This window comes from Mesocricetus auratus, unplaced genomic scaffold (genome assembly GCF_017639785.1).
Source record: "Mesocricetus auratus isolate SY011 unplaced genomic scaffold, BCM_Maur_2.0 Super-Scaffold_100676, whole genome shotgun sequence".
In the NCBI taxonomy this organism is placed as follows: domain Eukaryota; kingdom Metazoa; phylum Chordata; class Mammalia; order Rodentia; family Cricetidae; genus Mesocricetus; species Mesocricetus auratus.
Genome location: NW_024429266.1, coordinates 176,392,452 through 176,412,784, shown reverse-complemented (window position 1 = coordinate 176,412,784; position 20,333 = coordinate 176,392,452). Strand labels below are relative to the sequence as shown.

At 41.3% G+C, this 20,333-nt stretch overlaps 1 protein-coding gene across 1 annotated transcript in view; it reads left to right on the top strand.

The window, feature by feature from the left end:
* Positions 1–17: 17 nt before the first annotated feature.
* Positions 18–20,333, top strand: part of Tmcc1 (transmembrane and coiled-coil domain family 1) — a 155,447-nt gene continuing 135,131 nt past the window's right edge. Inside the window, exon 1 of the mRNA XM_040737576.1 lies at positions 18–136. The gene's annotated coding sequence lies outside the window, so the exon portion shown is untranslated. The remainder of the gene's footprint in view (positions 137–20,333) is intronic.

Sequence of the window (20,333 nt, the reverse complement as noted above, 5' to 3'; positions counted from 1 at the left end):
GGGGGGGGGCGGGCCGGGAGGGGGGGTGGTCCGGGCGGGGATGGACCGGGCGCGGCGGCCGCAGCGGCAGGAGCCGGCTCTGGAGCCCGAGCCGCGGCGCTGGCGGAGACGCCGGCTGTCCGTCGTCTCCCCACCGGTAAGTGACTGGTCCAGGCCGTGGGTGGGGACGGGCGGTCTCCCTAGCGCAGCCCGTAGCGGCAGCCGGGCCTCCTCGCGGCCTGGAGCGGCTTGGACCTTCTGCCGCTTCGGTGGCGCCGAAGCCCCGGGCCTCCGGCTGGACCCTGCATCGCTGGGCCTCCTGAGGTCTGTCACTGGGACACCTTCTCCCCCACCCCCCCTTCCCGGCACTCCCGGGCTCCCCTTCTGGTTGAGCTGAGCGAGGGGCGTGTGAGGACTCGCGCTCAAGACCCTAGGCCTCCCAGCCAGCTGAGGACTTAGAGCCCTCGCTCGCCCGGCCCTGCGGTCCCCAGAAGTTGGCCACCGAGAGTCAGCCCTTGCCACCAAAAACCAGTCGTGCACCTTTTGTTTTGATTCTGAACTTGTGGTTTAACTTGGAGGAGGAAGCCCGCTGTCCTGGGGAGAATCAGTGAGATGGGAGTCTATCTAGGTGGGCCGGGCTTGGCCCTAGGGTGCCCTTTATTTTAACCCTTTTTGTGGAGAGTAGTGAGTGGGCCGCAGCGAGCTGCGCTTCGCTACAAAGCTGTGGATTTCAGCCTCAGCTAAGGTGTGGATGGTTGTTGGTCCAGTGGTCCAGTGTCTGTCGGGACCCTAGACAGCGTTGATGGAGATCCCCTTGGTGGATCTGCTGCGGGGATTTCTAGAGCAGCCCACTTGAGGTGTTGGCGAATATCTTTGCTTTAGTGACACGTTTTATCTTAGTCTGGATGTATTGTAGCTCATATCCTTAAGTTAGGTTAAGTCAAGAAAAGACGACCATGTACCCCATCTAAAATGGTTGTTGTAAGTCTGATATAGTTGTCAAAAAACTCCTTGTGCCACGATCGTCCCTGTGAAAGGCTGGGATTCCTACATTGGCTTTTATTAAAAAAAAAAAAAAAACAAAAACAAAAACAAAAAAAACAACGAAACTCCCAAGATTGGAAAGCAGGTAGGCGCTTTAGAATATAGCATAAATTTAATTTGTTTTTTTGTCCAGTACCTTAAATTTTAGAAGTTAAACTAAAAACCCTTGCCTTTTTGAAGTATATAGAATTTGGCGCACGCCTTTAATCCCAGCACTCGGGAGGCAGAGGCAGGCGGATCTCTGTGAGTTCGAGGCCAGCCTGGTCTACAGAGTTCCAGGACAGCCTCCAAAGCCACAGAGAAACCTTGTCTCGAAAAACCAAAAAAAAAAAAAAAGAAAGAAAAAAGAAAAAAAAAGAAATTGTCACAAAGCCTGAAGGAAAAGAACCTTAATGGAAATGTTAGTGACATCGAATTTCTCCAGGAGTTGGGGTCTACCTTCCACCTTCATTTGCAGATTAGAAGACTGAAACTGAAATTGTGCGTGGGTGATAGTTTTACAGTGTCGTGTAACAGAGATGCTTATAGATGGGTTTTTAACTCAACAATCCCTTGTCCTCCACCAACAGAGTTGGTTAGTGTTTTTTTTTGAATTCACACACCCACTCTCTGGCTAGTAGAGAAAGATTAAAAAGCTGCTTCTGGTTTGTGGGTGGTAACCTTTTAATTTCTAGAGAATTTTCAGCTGCTCACAGACTAGATAGCTGATGAGCCCCATAGGAACATTCTCGATATTAAAAATTAATTAGCACGTGATCTAGGTCTCTTGTTATTATGAACATCTATTAAAGATTTGGCATGGAGTGTTGTGTCCTCTGTACAGGAAATAAGATTTCTCAGCGTATTTGCATCTTAGATAAACAGAAGCACAAACAGCTGTCAGTGCTATGTCACTTTGCAGTAGTCGAGTCTTTCATGAGTATAAAAACCCTGGAGTTCCAGCATCCTGCTCTAGTTGGTGAACAGCAGTACTTTTAGCTGTTTGGTCATCTCTACTAGAGACTTTAATAGGAGAAAGCTTAAACTCTGTGCCATTAGACCATTCACTCATTTATTCACCAGATGTTTACTGAGCCCTTACTTTGGCCCAGAATTCTTGTAGTAAAGGAACAAAACAGACAAGGCTTCTGCCTCAGTAAGCTGTATTCTGTGTGTGGAGCTGAGGAATAGACAACAAATACACAGACAGGACCATTTCACGCATACAAGACAAGCAGTAAGCTCTGCTTTGTTGTTGTTTTGTGAAGGAGAAGTAAATGCTTTAGGCTTTGAGGCATATAGCCTCTGTTGCAGCCAGGCAGCTGTTATTTCAGTATGTACCACAACAGACAGTAGGTAAACTTGGACACTGAAATTTTAATTTCATTTCATTCAGTTTTCACATGTCATGCGATGCTCATTCTTCCCTCCCTCAGCTACTTAAATATGAAAAACCCGAGGCAGGCTGTAACTGGATTCTTATAAAAAAGTTTGCTGTTCCCTAAAAGGGTCTGTGATTGAAAAAATAAATAAAGCTGACGTGACAGATGAGTAACGAGGGCTTAGGTGGAAACCTTGCTAGGGAGAAGGTACTTGAATTGCGGTCTGAAAGATGGAGGAGCTTTCCTGACAAGCAGAAGTGTGAAGATCTGCGTCATGTTTCTTACTTCAAACTTTCCCATACACCATGCCATTCTTGCTTTTGTGTCTTTTATTAAAGTTAATTTATTTCTGCTTCCTGTGAACACCATGGCTGGCTTTGAACTCAGATCCATCTTTTTCCACCTGTGTACCACCATGCCTAACTATTATTAAAATCTTAGGAGTTGAAAGAAAGATTCTCAGTTACTTTCTTAAATTTTCTAGCCTGTATATGAACAGCTTTAATGACAGAAAATTCATGACTTCAAGGTTGTCTATGCTCTTTGTAGATGTAATCATTAGGATGTTCTTCCTTTGAGATTTGACCTTCTTACCCAGGAGTAAGCCTGTAGTGGCTGCACCTCATTCCATGCCTAGGACCGAAGAGTGGTGTGTTGGCAGAAATCACATGACGTGCAAACTGTACTAGGCAGCCCTCTGAACTTAAAAAATATGGTGTGCATATTTTTTTGTACTATACTCATTTAGAGTGCGTATGCACATTAAAGACAATGAGACACTGAGCTTCATTGGAGGAAGGAACAGGGGAAAGGAATTTTTATGTAGATTTGTAGGCCTCCAAACCCCTTTGCTTTTAAAAATAGTTACCTAATCTCTAGCAGAGTGTGGGAGATGGAGAATTCTGATGGCCTGGCTTCCTTTACTGAGACTTCAATTCTATTGTTAAATTAAGTCTCCATCACACTAATAAATGTTTACAGCTGTACCATGAAAGTTAAGGTAACATGTAGGTAAGGGCATGGGACAGAAAGTAGGCAACTTATGTTCTCTGTCCTGTGAAAAGTTGTTGAGTACTTGGCCACCTGCTTCCTGTCTTTCCCTATTGGCATTCCTGTTGTGACTCTAGAGAACAGCTGTCACTTTCTTTGTCCTTGAGTATTGGTCACATCTTACCAGAAGTCAGCTGGTATGTTAAATTGGGTGTGTGCTGTTTTTTTTTTTGTTTTTTGTTTTTGCCACATGGCTCTTAAAGTGTTGAGCATTGCTGTTGTGTTGACTTTCAACTTTATACCCGTCAGAGATGCTTTTTGTTTGTTTTTTGTCAAAGGGAAAAGTTTTTGCATTTCTTTTTTAACATGTATTTATTTATTTGTGATGTCTGGGCTTGTTGTGTATGTGTTTCACAGCACTTGTGGAGATAAAAGAACGATTTGCAGGAGTCAGTTATTTCTACCATGTTGGTTCCAAGGATTGAACCCAAGTCATCAGGATTGTAGCAAGCACCCCACTCCCTGAACTATCTCTCTAGCCCAGTTTTTGTTTTTGTTTTTTTTACACCTTTTGCTGCCTTTTTCTCATTTGTTTACCATTTGGATTGTTGTTGTAAATGTTTGTCACTCTTTTGTTTTGAAGTATGTATTATGATGCAAATTCAGTTTTTTGTTCTCCTTCCTGAAGCCTTCAGACCTTTCTATTCCTACCATTTTTCAGCCTTTTGGCTGAAATCATAGATCAAGTTTCTCACAGTTTCATCTCTATCCTTCAAGCTTTCTTGTATTCTGTGCTGTTTCACGCACACTATCATTACTTTACAATAAGACAAACTTCTTGAAGGCAAAGATCATATTTTAGGCATTTTTTTTTCTTTTGTGGTTCTGGGGATCACACTTGTGTATTCTAGTTGAGCATTCTACTACTAAGTAATATTTACAGCCTTTAGCATTTTTGTGTCTCTGTGTGTGTCCCAGATCCACTGAGTAAAATTACAGACATATATTACATCACAAAATGTTGTTTAAAAAAAAACTAACCTAAACTTATACTGTTAGATTTCTAGAAATATTATGAAGCTAGAACTGAGAATTCTTGTCTATCTTGTTCTGTCTTCCCTTTTATCGACATCTTACATTAATATGGTACTTTTGTTACAAGTAATGAACCAATATCAGTACATTATTACTAAATGCACACTATTGAGCCTTTTTCCTAATGCCCCCCCTTCATTCCTTGGATTCTACCTGGCAAACCTCATTACACTCAACAGTTCCATCTACTCCTCTCCTTTTGCTCGGGGCTATTTCCCAGGCATTCTTTATACTTTCAAAGATTACTGCTCAGGGTTTTGTTGGGTTTGTTTGTTTGTTTTCTTAAGATTTATTTATTTTATGAGTGCTTTATCTGCATTTAGGCCTGCTTGCCCGAAGAGGATATTAGATCCAACTATAGATGGTTGTGAGCCACCGTGTGGTTGCTGGGATTTGAACTCTGGACCTCTCAAAGAGCAGCTGGTGCTCTTAATTGCTGAGCCATCTCTCCATCCTAACTCAGATACTTTTGTAGCATGCCATTCAGTTAGGATTTATCTGTTTCTGTCATGGTTAGACTGGTGTATAATGTGTCTTTGGAAGATAGATCACTGAGATAGAATGTCACGTTTTATAAAGATTTATTTGTATGTGTTTGTGTTTGGGTATGTGCACTCAAGTGCATTTGCCTGTGGAGGCCAGAAGTAGGCATCAGATTCCCCAAAGCTAGAGTTACAGGCAGTTGGATGTGGGTCTTCTGCTAGAGCAATGTTTTTGAGACAGGGTTTCTTTGTGGCTTTGGAGGCTGTCTTGGAACTAGCTCTTGTAGCCCAGGCTGTTCTCGAACTCACAGAGATCCACCGGCCTCTGCCTCCCAAGTGCTGGGATTAAAGGTGTGTGCCACCACCTCCTGGTTGCAATATGTGCTCTTAACCACTGAGTCATGTCTCCAAACACCTAGAATGTCATTCTCACCACTTGTCAGGACTGTAGCCTTTGAGTGCAATTTATCAGTATTGATGTTTACTTGAATTAACTGCCTTGAGGTAGTGTGTTTTCCTCTTGTGAAATTATTCTCTACTCTAATACCTTACTGTATTCTTTGAGGAAAAAGTTACTATGTTCAGGCCACATAGGAGTGAAGAGTTCAGTCCCACCTGCTTACAAGTAGCATGTCTGTGTGAATTTTGTTTCTCATACTGTTCCAACTCTGGCTCTTTTGCTTGTCTTTTCTACATGTTCCACCATTGTATATGTGTTTGATTTCTCACTTTCCTACAGTGTAAAGTGTCCAAAGCTCAGCCTGCAGGTTTTCTAGTCCAGTTACATAATTAGTCAATTATCTTGACCCTTTCTTTTAGAGAATGGTCTTAGAAGCTAAGGTCTGGGTGTTTAGTGTGTTTATTGATACTGGAATGTTACTGCTTCCAGGTACTCTCTCAGATGATGAGAATGCTAGTTCTCTGCCACCACGCTATCACTAAGTATTTCTATGTGTGGTGCTATTAAAGTAAACACTAGATCCCCATGTCCCCAACTCTTAATATGTTATCATACTCTCCAGTTATCTGAACATTTTACTTATTTTATATGTATGTGTGTTTTGCCTGCATATCATAGGTGTGCAGTGTCCATGGTGGCCAGAAGATCGCATTGGATCCTTTGAGACATTATAGATGTTTTTGAGCTGTGATGTCGGTGCTGGGAATGGAACCTGGGTCCCTGGAAGAACAGCTAGGTTCTCTTGCCCATCTCTTTCTCATTGTCTGTATCCTCCTACTTTGCAGTGGGAAACTGTCCACCACCTATTTACTTAACTCTTCATTTCCAGCCTTCACATTCAGTGGCTTTAAGGTGGTTAATTTGTACATTTTCAGGTGACAGCTGTATTAACTTGAGGACAGTGCTTCTGGAAAGTTCCTTTCCTTTTGATCATTCAGACTGAATGTTTCTTTAGTTGGTCCTGAGCTTGTCTCAGTTATTGTAATAAGATTTCATTCTTCAGTCACACTTTGGGTTCCACTGTGAGAAGCCTGTGTGACCTGATTATTTAAGAATATACTGATTTAGTTCACTCTTCTTTAAGGGTCTTCTTTAGGGCTTGATAGGCTTTATATATTCTTTTTTATTTTTATTTATTTATTTTTCAGTTTAAATTTAGATAAGAAACAAGGTTGTTTCACAAGTCAGTTCCAGGTCCCTCTCTCTTTCCCTCCCCTCCTCCCGTGCCCTCCCCCAATCCCCCCCATTATCCCCTCGTTTCCCCAGGGAGGGTGAGGCCCTCCAGGCTTTATATATTCTTTAAAAAAATATGGCTGCTCCTTTTTTTTTAACTTTTGCTTACTTTTCTGGTGTGTGTGTGTGTGTGTGTGTGTGTGTGTGTGTGTGTGTGTGTGTGTGTGTGTGTGGCAGTAGCGGGTACATATGACTACACTTGTGCAGAGGCCAGGGAGAACATTGAATGTCCTGAATGATCTGTTACTCTCTGCCATATTTTTTTTTGAGACAGTGTCTCCCTTGAACCTGGAGCTAGGCTGGTGGATAGCAAGCCCCAGAGGTCTTCCTATATTCATCCACCACAACACTGGGGTTACAAGTCTAGTATTTCCAAGTCCAGATTGCCTTGTGAGTACTGTGGCTTTGAAGTCAGGTCCTCAAGCTTGCACAGAAAGCATTCTTGCCCACTAGGACATCCCTCTAGCTCCTAATAATGTAACCGTGCGTGCGTGCGTGCGTGCGTGCGTGTGTGTGTGTGTGTGTGCGTGCGTATGTGTGTGTGCGTGTGTGTGCACGCGTGCGCGCGCGTGTGTGTGTGCGCGCAGTTGATTGCTTTCCACTTTCCTTGGATTTGCATCTTCTTGTGTAGCAGACATTTTACCATTTCTCCAGCCTAATTTTTAATATCATATATTTACCATTACATTATCATACATAATAGCTTTACAACACTAGAAAACTTACCATGTTTGTTTTCCTCCTCCTCAACTGTTGGAAACCACTCATTAATCTTCTATAACTTTCCTTATCTAAAATGTCATATTAAAGTTTTTTAAGTGCTGGGACTGGAGAGATGGCTCAGCAATTAAGAGCCCTTGCACCTACTGCTCTTGCAGAAGACTAGAGATGCTTCCTAGCACATACATGGCAGCTCACAATTGTCTGTAACTCCAGTTCCAGGTGATTTTACACCCTGTGTTAGACTATGGGCACTACATACCTGTGGTTTACATATAGAGATACTGGAAAACAAAAAGATGCTGAGAATTGATACCAGGTCTTCTAAAATAGCAATCAGTGCTTTTTAACTACTGAGCTGTCTTTCCAATACCTTGAATATTTTTTTTTTTTGTATTTACTAGACAGGGTTTCTCTGTATTGTTTTGGAGGCTATCGGTCCAGCCCGGCCTCGAACTCACAGAGATCCGCCTGCCTCTGCCTCCTGAGTGCTGGGATTAAAGGCGTGCGCCACCACTGCCTGGCACCTTTAATATTTTTAATGAACAAACTTTTTTTTTAGGTATTAGGATATACATGTACTAGGTAACAAACATATAGACATGTATTTCTTCTCTCTCTCTCTCTCTCTCTCTCTCTCTCTCTCTCTCTCTCTCTCTCTCTCTCTCTCTCTCTCTCTCTCTCTCTCTCTTTTTCAAGGTTTCTCTGTAGCTTTGGAGCTTGTCCTGAAACTAGCTCTGTAGATCAGGCTGACCTCAAACTCACAGAGATCTGCCTGCCTCTGTCTCCTGAGTGCTGGGATTAAAGATTAAAGATGTGTGTCACTACCACCCAGCTTAGACATGTATTTCTGTTGTAAATTCATATGATGAGAAATTCACAACTGAGATGTGTAATTAACTCTTAAGAATACTCTGTTCAATTTCTTTTTTTTTTTTTTTTTTTTTTTTTTTTAGTAATTCCAGCTCATGGGGCTCTCAGGGCAGTACATGTGCATATTTGTTACCCCTCCACCATATACATAATTTAAAGTAACATAAATCTTTAAAAATTCTTTTGTATAGTTAACACTGCATTTTATTTTTGGCTTTATCAGTTGATGATGAATATTTACAATTTTCATGTAGCCCAGGCTGACCAGAAATTTGAAGTTTACATTGAACTCCCGATCCTCCTACCTCTGCCCACCAAGTGCTAGGATTTCGAATGTGTACCACTTGCCCTGCTCTGCTTATTGAATGTTAAGAATCATGTTGTTTTGCTAGGCATGGTGGTATGTGCTGCTTGTCTCAGGTACATTTGAGATATGAGGGTATCATGAGCCCAGGAGTTTGAGGCCAATCTGAGCAATATAACAGGTGACTGTCAGAAGAGTCATCGGGAAAGGGAGAGAGAGAAAGGAAATGCTAATTCGAACATTCTTGTATAGATTTAAAGAAAAATAATGAGAATTTTTCAGTTGAATTGATTTGTTTTCTATCAGTTTATGACCATATAAACTTGAAACTCACAGGTTTGCAGTGGGGTTGAAGCAATGGAAATTGCTAAGTCTCCTAAGATATTCTTAAGGAGATACTGAAGTCACATAGTTTTCCATTTTTCAGACTAACAATTTTTTGTCCTTAGTTGAGTAGGTAACCTCTTGAATTTTGTCAGGAACATCTTGAATTACATGGTATACTATTGAGTTGTGTCAAGGAGGAGCAAGTAGTCTTGCTAGGGAAGTTGAAATACTGGGTCTGGTGGAGGGCTCAAGGGATCTGCGTGGATCAGTTGCATTTAACATTATGTATTTAGAGGAACCCTGGACATCATTCCCATTCTGTTCTTTGGCTTCAACAATATTGAATTACAGAGATTTTATTCTTACTAACCACATTCCCCCTGAGGTTTGAACTATGATATTCTCCGATACTCTTTTCCTTTTTCCATCTGACCCAAGTTTTGTGCAGCTACTGTGTTGACATCTTTGCTTTGACAAATTAATTTGCCTCAGGAAGACTTGGCAAAAGTTTTCTTTTTTTGCCAGTTTAGAGCAACTTGGCTGATTCATTAAATTAGCCTTCTTTAAAGCAAAGAACATTATTTACTGGCTTACTTTTTGACTGACTTCAGGACTATCTGCAGACACTGAAATGAAAATTGTATATTGGCCTCCGTACTTTATCTGAAAGTACTTTTCTATAAGCAACCCCTTCAAAAGGTCTGAAAACCACCTATAAATGTAACACTGGACTAGATTTTAGTTTCATTTCTCCAAAAGACACTCTGTTATGGGACATACAACTTGAGAATATTGATTGTGGGTTTAAGGGAAATTGTGATAGAAGTGAATTCTGTTAATCAAGATTCTTGGTGTTTTTTGAAAAATATATACTCCCTTTTCTTTCCTTCTTGTCCCGTCCCCTCCCTCCCTCCCTTCCCTCCCTCCCTCCCTTCCCTCCCTCCTCCCCTCCCTCCCTCCCTTCTTTCTTCCCTTCCTACCCTTCCTCTGGAGACAGGCAAGGTCTTACTATGTAGTTCACACTGACCTCTAATTCAATATGTAGCCCAGGCTGGCCTTAAAACTCTCAAACCTCCTGCTGCCTCCACCTCTTTAGTGCTCTGATTGTAGCTGTGTGCTACCATGTCCAGCTTGTGAAAGTCTTTTTTCTTTATTTTAGTAATATAATTGGATCTATTCTTAAAAATTATTTCAATAGCTCAGTTTTGTTTTGTTTTTTGATTTTTGTTTTGTGTGTGTGTGTGTGTGTGTGTGTGTGTGTGTATTGTGCACTTCAGCTTTCTGTGTGGAATGTTTCCCATGTTTAAATGTTTGTTTCTTTTCTTTTTTTTTTTTTTTTTTTTTTTGAGGCAGGGTTTTTCTGTGAAACAGTCCTGGGTGTCCTGGAACTCATTCTGTAGACCAGGCTGGCCTTGAATTCACAGAGATCCACCTGCCTCTGCCTCCCAAGTGCTGGGACTAAAGGTGTGTGCCACCACCACCCAGCTGATTAAATGTTTCTTATGACTCCTTTTATAGTCAATCTTCCTGGGAAGGTCTTTAATGTGCTTTCAACTATAGAAGCTGTTTTCACTGAGTGTTGGCAGCTATGTTCTATTATTTTAAAGATGTTGCTTTGCTTTCTGCTGTAGTTGAGTTTATCCTCATGATTATTGTATAATGTATGATTGGTTTTCTTTTTTTCAGTCTTTGATTTTCTGTTTCAGAAAAAAAAGTTTTGTGTTTTAGACCTAAAACTTACAAAGGGTGACCTGTTCTTAGGGTCTTGTTCTAAGCTTACAGATGTGTACCACCATGTTGGTTCTGGGGATCAAACCAAGTTGTCAGATTTTGCTGCAAGCTTCCTTACCCACTGGAGCCAGAATTGTCTATTTTTGACTCAGAATCTAATTCCTTGTTGTCATTGTAAGGAATTTTAAGGGTTCTTGGATCATAATCCCTTTTAAGACACATGATTTTGAATTATTTTCTCCCATTCTGGTTTTTTTTTTTTTTTTCTTTTCGAGACAGGGCTTCTCAGTATTGTTTTGGAGGCTGTCCTGGAACTCGCTCTGTAGACCAGGCTGGCTTTGAACTCACAGAGATCCACCTGTCTCTGCCTTCCAAGTGCTGGGATTAAAGGTGTGTGCCACTAGCGCCCACTTAAATTTTTTGCTTTATTCTTATACGACAGGGTCTGTCTGTGTTGTCTGTCTCTGCTGGCCTAGAATTCAGAATCATCCTGCCTGAGTTCTGAGCACTGGTTCATAGTGTGTGCCACTAAGCCTGAGTTAAAGATGTTTTCCCTTATGAATGGTTTCTAAGTAATTTGATTTTGATATGCTTTGGTAGTGTTTGGATTTTCTTACCCTCTTTCCTTGTTTTGTTGAGCCTTTGGGATTTAGTGGGTTGGTGCTTCTTCATCAAACTACTCCCCTTTCCTAGATAGTAGTTACATGTGTGTTATTGCATGTTACTAGGCTTCTTGAGGTTGTCCCAGCTCCAGTGTACTCAGTTTCATTGTGGTTAGTTTGTTGCTGTGTATTTACCTCCTTTTGCTTAGTATCATGAAACCTGTTTCAGTTAGCCACTGTAGGAACCTACATAGTCTGACTGGTGAGAGATGCAGGAACACAACTTCAACTTGCCACCAGAATAGATCAGACTTCCAATTCTATAAGATTGCTGACAAGGACACAAAAGCACTCTGTCAGATTAACTTTAATGTCCCTTAGCTCCGTGTTAACTTTTGGTATTTTGCAAGATTATTTATCATTTCTGCTCAGAGACATTTGCATTAGTTCTAAAGTATTTATTTCATTTGGTTCCAGAATACTTATGCTGTTGGTGAACTTCGGACTGCTAAGAGTATTTGGGTGTGCGATGACAATCATTTTTACTATAACACACTTTAAATAAGTTTTTACATATTTATAATTTGTACAAATAAGGTATATTTTCTGCTTATCAGTGATTAGGGTATTCCTTGGTTGTTGCTTTCATTGGTAACTCTGCTGTCAGCCAAGTTGACCATTTTCTATCATTTCCATGTGTTACTGTTAACTTGAAGATTTTTTTTTTGTATGAATGTTTTGCCTGCATGTGTATCTGTTTACCACATGTATGCCTGGTGCCTTTGGAGGTCACAAGAAAGCATTGGATCCCCTGGAACTGTAGTTACAGGTGGTTGTGAGTCATCGTGTGGGTGCTGGGAATTGAATTTTGATCCTCTCTGCAAGAGCAGCCAGTGCTCTTAACCACTGGGCCAGCTGGCAGGATGCGCTCAGGCAACACTCTGGCCAGCCCAGAGTTCCGTGAGAACCAGGCAGGTGCAAAGGACCCCTTTAAGGGACTGACCCCTGCCCGTTTACTCTCTCTTACTCCTCTTCCTCTCTTCCTCTCTCTTACTCTCTTGCCTTGCTCTTACTCTGTCTCTCTCTCTTAGCTCTCTCTCTCTGCTCCCCTTTTCCCTCCCCGTCCACCAATAAACTCCACGTGGGATCGTTGAGTCGCGGTCTGTGTCTCCTTACTGGATAAACCTAAACGTTTTAACAACATTGGTTCCCTGACCGGGAATCGAACCCGGGCAGCGGCGGTGACAGCTCTCCAGTCCCCAACCTGGAAAATTTTACAGACTGAAAGCTGATAGTTGTTTTTTAGCCAGTTGTTAAAAAAAAACATTAATTTTTATTTAGTGTACATACACACACACACACACACACACACACATCACACATGTTGGGATCAGAGGACAACTTATTGGAGTCAGTTCTCTCCTATGATGTGCTTCCTGGGAATCAAACTCAGGTCTTCAAGCTTGGTGGCAAGTACTTTTATCTGCTAAGCTCTCCCTGATCCTATCATTCAGTGGTGTTTATTTCTCATTCTGCTGCCCCTCTGACCAGCAGGTATCACCCTCTAGAGAAAACATATCCACAGTTAATACTTCGTTCACATGCTGACAATTGGTGAACAGCTGTTCTTGGTCACAAGGTTTAGAATGAGAGTTCATATTCCCATATTGGATTTTTTTTTTCTGTAAGGATTTGCTTCTGTGTCTCTTTTAAAAAAAAAGAGCCTTTGGGGAAGCATTTTGGATTCCAACTGTTCATCTCTGCAAAGTCAGGAGCTCTATTTCTGGGTGTCTGAGGTCTGTCGTTTTCCCTGCATGTTCATGTCATGCAGGTACACAGAGCCACACAGGATGATGCATGTAGACGCTATGCTCTCTAGGACTCAGTTATTTTGTGCACTTGCTTTTTTCTCCTCTTTCTTTTTCTTTTCAACAGTTGTACTAGCTCAGTAGGAACTTTCTCACTGTGTACAATATAGCAGCTCATTGCTCAACATTGGGCTTGGATTTTACTGGACATCAGGCTGAAGTATCAGAAAGAAGTTTGATTGAGATTGTAACTCTGATGAACTTTGTTTTCATTCCGCACAAGCTTGATGGTTCTGGGAAATGTAACATGATAAATAAAAACCCAGAGACAGATATTGGGGTTCAAGCTTCAAGCTGAAGATCAGAAAAGCAAAACAGCCGGCCACTAGCTCTCACTCTACCTCAGGCTGAAAGGGCTGTCCTGTCTCCACAAATCCTCAGAGTGCAATGCTCTCCACCAAACCTCAAACTGCACTTCTAGACTGATGACTCTCCTCAACATGGCTGGAGACAGATTCCCTCATAAGACCCTTTGCTTCATCCTTTTATACCTCTCAAACCCTGGGATTAAAGGTGTGGGATCCCAAGTGCGAGATCACCTTTATGTGAGCTGGTTCTCTTTTAGATCCATTTCTTGTAGCTCAGTATGGCCATGAACTAACAGAGATTCGTCTACCTCTGTTTCCTGAGTCCTGGAATTAAAGGTGTATGACCACTATTCTGATACTTTAGGTAATCTTTATTAAATCATAAACAATATATCATCACAGGGAAAGTTAGTATACATAGCAATATGTGGGCATATGACTTTAAGATCTTAATCATGGATGCACAACAGTTTTAGTCTCCCAAGTTTTTACTGAATCTATTCAGTATACTTTATTTTTATTTTATTATTTTTTGACACAGGGTCTCACTATGTAATTATGGTTAGTCTGAAATTCACCATGCAGTCCAGACTCTGCCTCCCTGAATGCTGGGATTAAAGGCTTCTGCCACCATAACCAACCAGTATACTCTGAAGATTTTACTTTTGTTTTATGCATATGGGTGTTTTGCCTGTGTACTACATGTGTGCAGTGCCTTCAGAGGGAATTGGAATTTTATTTATTTTAAGGCTAAGTTTTACTTTGCAGCCCTGGCTCACCTTGGACTCACTATGTCGACCAGGTTGTTATTTAACTCACAGAAATCTATCTGCCCCTGCCTCCCCTTACTCCATTCCTCTAAAAGTGTATTTGTTGAGTATGATACTGAGAAGAAAAGGTAAAATCAGAAACCTGGGTGTGGTTGCTTGTGCCTGTAGTCCCAGCACTCTGGAGGCTCAGATAAGATTGCCATGAGTTCATGGACAGTTTGTGCTACATAGTTCAAGACCATGATGAGGAGGCAAAGGATGAAACAGCCTGGGCTACAGAGTAGGACCCTGCTTCAAAACAGCAACTATGACAAAAAAAAAAAAAGCTTACATGATAGTGAACTGTTTTGTTTTATAAACTAGTAGCTTGGGCAAGGCCAAAAGCAGAATTACCAGTGAGGAGGTTCTTGCAAACAGAGGTAAGAGAAGATGGCTGTTTGGGTAGAAGGTAGTGAAACTGTGATGTGTAGTTTGATTTGGGGTGTGCTTTTCTAGCTCATTCAGCAGGTTAAGTGCATAGATTGGGTGTGTGTTTCAGAACAAAAGTAAAGAGGCAAGGTCCATTCTGAGGGTTTTGCACCATATTCCTAGTAGATGCCCTAGTTGTACACTCAGATGGGAAAGATTGAAGGAGAAAGTCACTGGGAGAGGGAAACAGGAACTCAGTTTTGGACATCCATAGAGATGACTTGGGAATTAGAGGTACTAAGTAGACATCCAGGATTTAGGAGAGAAGGGTCTGCTGGAGGCATACTTAAAGATACTGTTGACCCAGAGGATAAAGCAAGGATGAGATGCCAAATGGGTGAGCAGAGATGAAAGAAGTAGCTGCAAAACTTAATTACTAATGTTTACAGGTCAGAAAGATGAGCAGGGAACGCAATGAGGTAGATTAAAACAGTTAGAGAGGCTCCTTCAAGCCATGAGTGGAATGTGTCAAGGAATAGGAAGTAAGCCACTGTGTAGCACTAAGAATTAACCATTTGTGGAAAAAGGTTGGAAACATGGTCAGAGATGATTTTAGTGGGGCTGTGAAGGTTAAAGCCTGATTTGAGGTGGAGTCTTTCTAAAAGCAAATCACTTTATAAACCCTAATGAAGTTGGACATTTAGATAGAAATCTGCAACTCTGGATATATACTTCTCCTATCCCGACTGTGGTACTTGACATCAGATGCAAAAATTGTTGTCACACCCTTAGCCCTAGATAAACATCTACTTGTTTAAATAATATTTCTGACCGCTGCCTTGATTACATATTCAATTTAAGTGATGTTGGAAGTCTTTCTTTAAGGAAATTTTTAGGAGATTCTCAACCTTAAGGCTTTATATTAACTTGGCAATTAATATGAAAAGTAAGAACTGGGATTGCCTAGGAGACAGTGGCTGCTGGCCTTTCTTCTTTCCTAGGTTATAGGCAGAATGACACCTTAAGTTCTAGTCTTGGGCTGTCAGAAGGGCTTATAAGAGCCATTTGTGTTCTTCCTGTCCATTCTCAATTAGAAATATCCAGCATATGTGGCCTCCTTGGCCAGATAAGCTTATATGCATAGATAAGCAAAGTGGTCAGGGTGACTAGATCCAGCTTGGTATAAGTCTTGTGTAAGACCACTTTTATTTATTTATTTATTTATTTATTTATTTATTTATTTATTTATTTAAAGGTGGTGTTGAGTATTCAAATATCTGGTGGTTCTGTTCTAGTTGTTAAAGAATAATGAATAAAAATTTGCCTTATTAGAGTTTATATTCTAGTGGAAATACAGTAGCAGATTGATTTCCAAACTAGTTTGTTCACTCAGGCTAGTACTGTCATCTTAATGCATTGGGCTTCAGAAAGCCCAGAGTAGGCTGCTGTAAGTTGAACTTTCTTTTCTCAGACATTGTGGAGAAAACAGGAAGCAAGTGAGCAGTTACCTGACAGACATGATTGTGTAGGGGGATTAAGGTTACCAGAGTTTATTCCCTCTCTCCTTTTTAGATTCTCCTGTGCAGTGGCAGCTCATGGGAGTGATCCTGTGGCAGTCCAAGTTAGCAGCCATCCAGAATCTTTCATAGGCAAGCCCCTATGCCAGATGATAGTATTCAGACCATGATATTTGAGGATCCACTTGACACATCTTTCTAATGCATAAAGTGGTTTTGTCTAAAATTTTTGTACATTTATTTCATGTATAGTAGTCTTTACCTGCATATAAGTATGTATGTGAACCACATGCATGCTTAACCCCCACAGAGGTCAGAAGAGGGCATCAGCTCCCTTGGAACTAAAGTAATAGATTCTTATGAACCACCACGTGAGTTTTAGGAAACAAACCCAAATCCTCTACAAGAGACACAAATACTCTTAACCACAGAGCTATCTCTCCAGCCCTTTGTGTATTTGTTTGGGTGGTTTGTTTTGAACTTCTTTAAAGACAGGATCTCATGTAGTCCTGGCTGGGCTCAAACTCCTTATGTAGTGGAAGATGACTTTGAAATTCTGATCTCCTGCCTCTATCTCCCTAGTGTGGGATTATAGGCCTGCACCACCACACCTGGTTTACGTGGTGCTAGGGATGGGCCCAGGGGCTTGTGCATGCTTGGCATGCTCCCTTATCAACTGCTCTGCATCCCCAGTCCCAAAAGTAGTTTTCAAATTTAAATTTAAAAAATATTAAATTTATGTGTGTATGTCTTGTGTCTCTGTGAGTATATACTATTTATGTGTGGGTACCTGAAGAGGGTTTCTTTTTTTTTTTTTAACTTTATTTCCATTTGTTTTGCATACCAACCAGTTTCCTCTCCTTTTCCTCCCATTTTCTCCCCTTTCCTTCCACCCCCCCATCCACTCCTCTTTCATATGCGTTTAGAAACAGAGTTTCCCATGGACTTGCACAAAGCATGGCATATTGAGTTGAGGCAGGACTGAGCTCCTCCCCTTATGTCAAGTTGGGACCAGGTAATCCAGCATGGGGACAGGTTGCCAAAAGCCAGCTAATTGCCAGGGAGAGGTCCTGCTCTCACTGTTAGAAGCCTTACTAAGAGACCAAGCTGCACGACTGTCACATACATGTAGAGGGCCTAGGTCAGTCCCATGCAGGCTTCCTGACTCTTGGTCCAGCATCCATAAACTCCCAAGAGCTCGGGTCAGCTGTCTCTGTGGGTTCCCTCATCATTCCTCCCCCCCCCCCCCGACTGATACATTCCCTCCTCCCTTTCTTCGGCAAGACTCTTGGAGCTCAACCCAGTGCTTGTCTGCCTCTGCTTCTATCAGTTACTGGATAGAGTATGTCTGATGGCAATTAGGGAAGTCACCAATCTGCATACAGTAGATGACCAGTTCAGCCGCCTTTCCACTATTGCTAGGAGTCTTAGTTGGGGTCATCCTTGTGGGTTCCCTGTTACCAGGTTTCACCCTAACCCCAAAATGCCCTCAAGACATCTCTTTTGTTACTCTCCCCCTCCATCCTGCCTCCAACCCACCTCCAGCACCCAGTCCACCCATACTGCTCCCTCAAGTTCCCATCCCTGTGTCTTCCCAAACCCCTGTCCCCAGTTTACCCAAGAGATCTTTTCTACTTCCCCTTCCCAGGGAAATCCATGCATCCCTCTTTGGACACACCTTGTTACCTAGCCTTTCTAGATCTAGCTGTCGATTGTAAGTTGGTTATCCTATCCTTTACTCCTAATAACCACCTATGAGTGAGTACATACCATGTTTGTCTTTCTGGGTCTGGGTTACCGCACTCAGATTGATTTTTTTTTTCTAGTTCCATCCATTTGCCTGCAAATTTCATGAGGTCATCATTTTTTTTTTTTTTACAGCTGAATAGTACTACATTGTGTAAATGTACAACATGTCCCTTATCCACTCTTTGGTTGAAGGGCATCTAGGTTGTTTCCAGGTTCTGGCTATTATAAATAATGTTGCTATGAACATAGTTGAGCTTTGTAGTATGATTGCACATCATATGGGTATATGCCTAAAATTGCTATAGCTGGGTCTTGAGGTAGATTGATTCTCAATTTTCTAAGAAACAGCCATACCAATTCCAAAGTGACTGTACAAGTTTGCATTCCCACCAGCAGTGGAGGAGTGTTCCCCTTACTCTATATCCTCTCCAACATAAATGCTGTCATCAGTGTTTTTTGATCTTAACTATTCTGACAGGTATAAGATGGTATCTCAGAGTCATTTTGATTTGTGTTTCCCTGATGACTAAGGATGTTGAGCAGTTTTTTAAGTGTCTTTTGGCCATTTGAAATCCCAAAAGGTTTCTGATCCTCTGGAGCTGGAGTTAAAGGTAGCTGTGAGTCACCTAATGTAGGTACTAGAACTAAACTTGGGTCTTCTGGGAAAGCAGCAAGTGCTCTTAACTGTTGCTGTATCTCTTCAGACCCCAGCTTTGAATTCCTTTTTTTCTTAAATTACATTTTCTTTTGTGTAAGTATGTCTTGAGTGGGCCATGTGCATCTGGAGGTCAAAACAACGTCTGCAAGAGTTGGTGCAGGCTTATTGCCAAGCACCTCAACCTGCTGAGTCATCATTCTGGTTATTAATTTTTTACTTCTAACTTTGTCTTGAGTAGGAATACCAAAATGTTGAAATCGTTCAGAAATGACACCTTGTTTTAATCTCTGATTCCCAGCTGCCAGTTTTTATCCTGGGGGGGGCACAATTTTTAAACCAGTTTTTGTGCCTTCCACATATTTTATACACATATATGTTAATATTCATATTTTACCTTTAAAAAAAACTCAGAAGCCTACTTACTGAAACACTTTACTGATTCATTGGGTTGTTTTATTTTGTTTTGTTTTTGTTTTTTCATTAGAATGATTACTACTGACAAACATCTTTTTTTAAACAGTTGTATACTGTTGCATGTTGTGTACTTACCAGAATTTTAACTCTTTTATAATTTTTTTTTTTGAGACAGGGTTTCTCTGTGGCTTTGGAAACTGTCCTGGAACTAGCTCTTGTAGGCCAGGCTGGTCTCGAACTCACAGAGATCTGCCTGCCTCTGCCTCCCGAGTGCTGGGATCAAAGGCATGCGCCACCACCACTCGGCCACTCTTTTTTAAAACTTATGTGTGTCTTAAATCAATGTTCTATTGCTGTGAAGAGATACCATGACCATGGTAACTCTTACAAAAGAAAGCATTTAACTGGGGCCTGCTCATGGTTTCAGAGTCTATTTTCATCATGACAGGAAGCATGGCGGCTCACAGGCAGACGTGATGCAGGAGAAGTAGCTAAGAGTTCTACATCCAGATCTGCAGGCAGCAGGAAGAAAGAAACCCTGGGCCTGGTTTGGGATTAACTCAAGAGTCCATCCCCAGTGACACACTTACTCCAACAAGGACACACCTCCTAATCGCTCTCAAGTAGTGCTACTTCCTGATGACCAAACATTCAAATCTATGAGACTATGGGGGCCATTCTTATTCACTATAATATCATAATATCTGTGTGCCTTTAAGAGTTTGTGTGCACTAAATGCACACAGGAACCAGAGTTAGAGGCAGTTTTGAACTGCCTTATGTGGGTGCTGGAAATCAAACCTGGGTCTTCTGGGAGAGCATGTAGAATACTTAGTAAATATTCTTAACCTATGAGCCATTTCTCTAGGCCCCAAGATTTTATTTCTTAAGTTTTCCATAAATAAACTCTGTACATCTTTTTCCCCCTTCTCTCCCTTTTTTAAAATTAACATCATTAAATAAATTTTCAGTACATTAGTATATTTTTAAATAACAAAGAGAACCACCTTCCATTTAAGGAAATTCTGCCTTTGTGCTTATAAAGAACATCTTTTTCAGATAACTAAGCATATCTGACAACTATTTTTTAAATTTAAAATATTGTTTTTCTCTGCTAGCCTTTTAAAAGACTGTGTGTTCGTGCATGTGTGAATACCTATGTTCATGTGTTTGTGAATGTGTGTGCACATGCCATGGTGCACATTTGGAGGCCAGAGGACAATGCAGGAGTCAGTTCTCACCTTCCTTCAAGTGGGTTCTGAGGATTCAACTCAGGTTATCAGCTTTGGTGGCAAACCTTTACTTACTGAGCCATCTTTCTGGCCCACTTCTGTTATTCTTTAGATCACTATCAAATCTTGGTACCAGTTTAATCTGCTCCACCAGAACTGCTGCTCTATTACTCATTTCCATCAATGGGAGTGTACCATGTAGGATATGC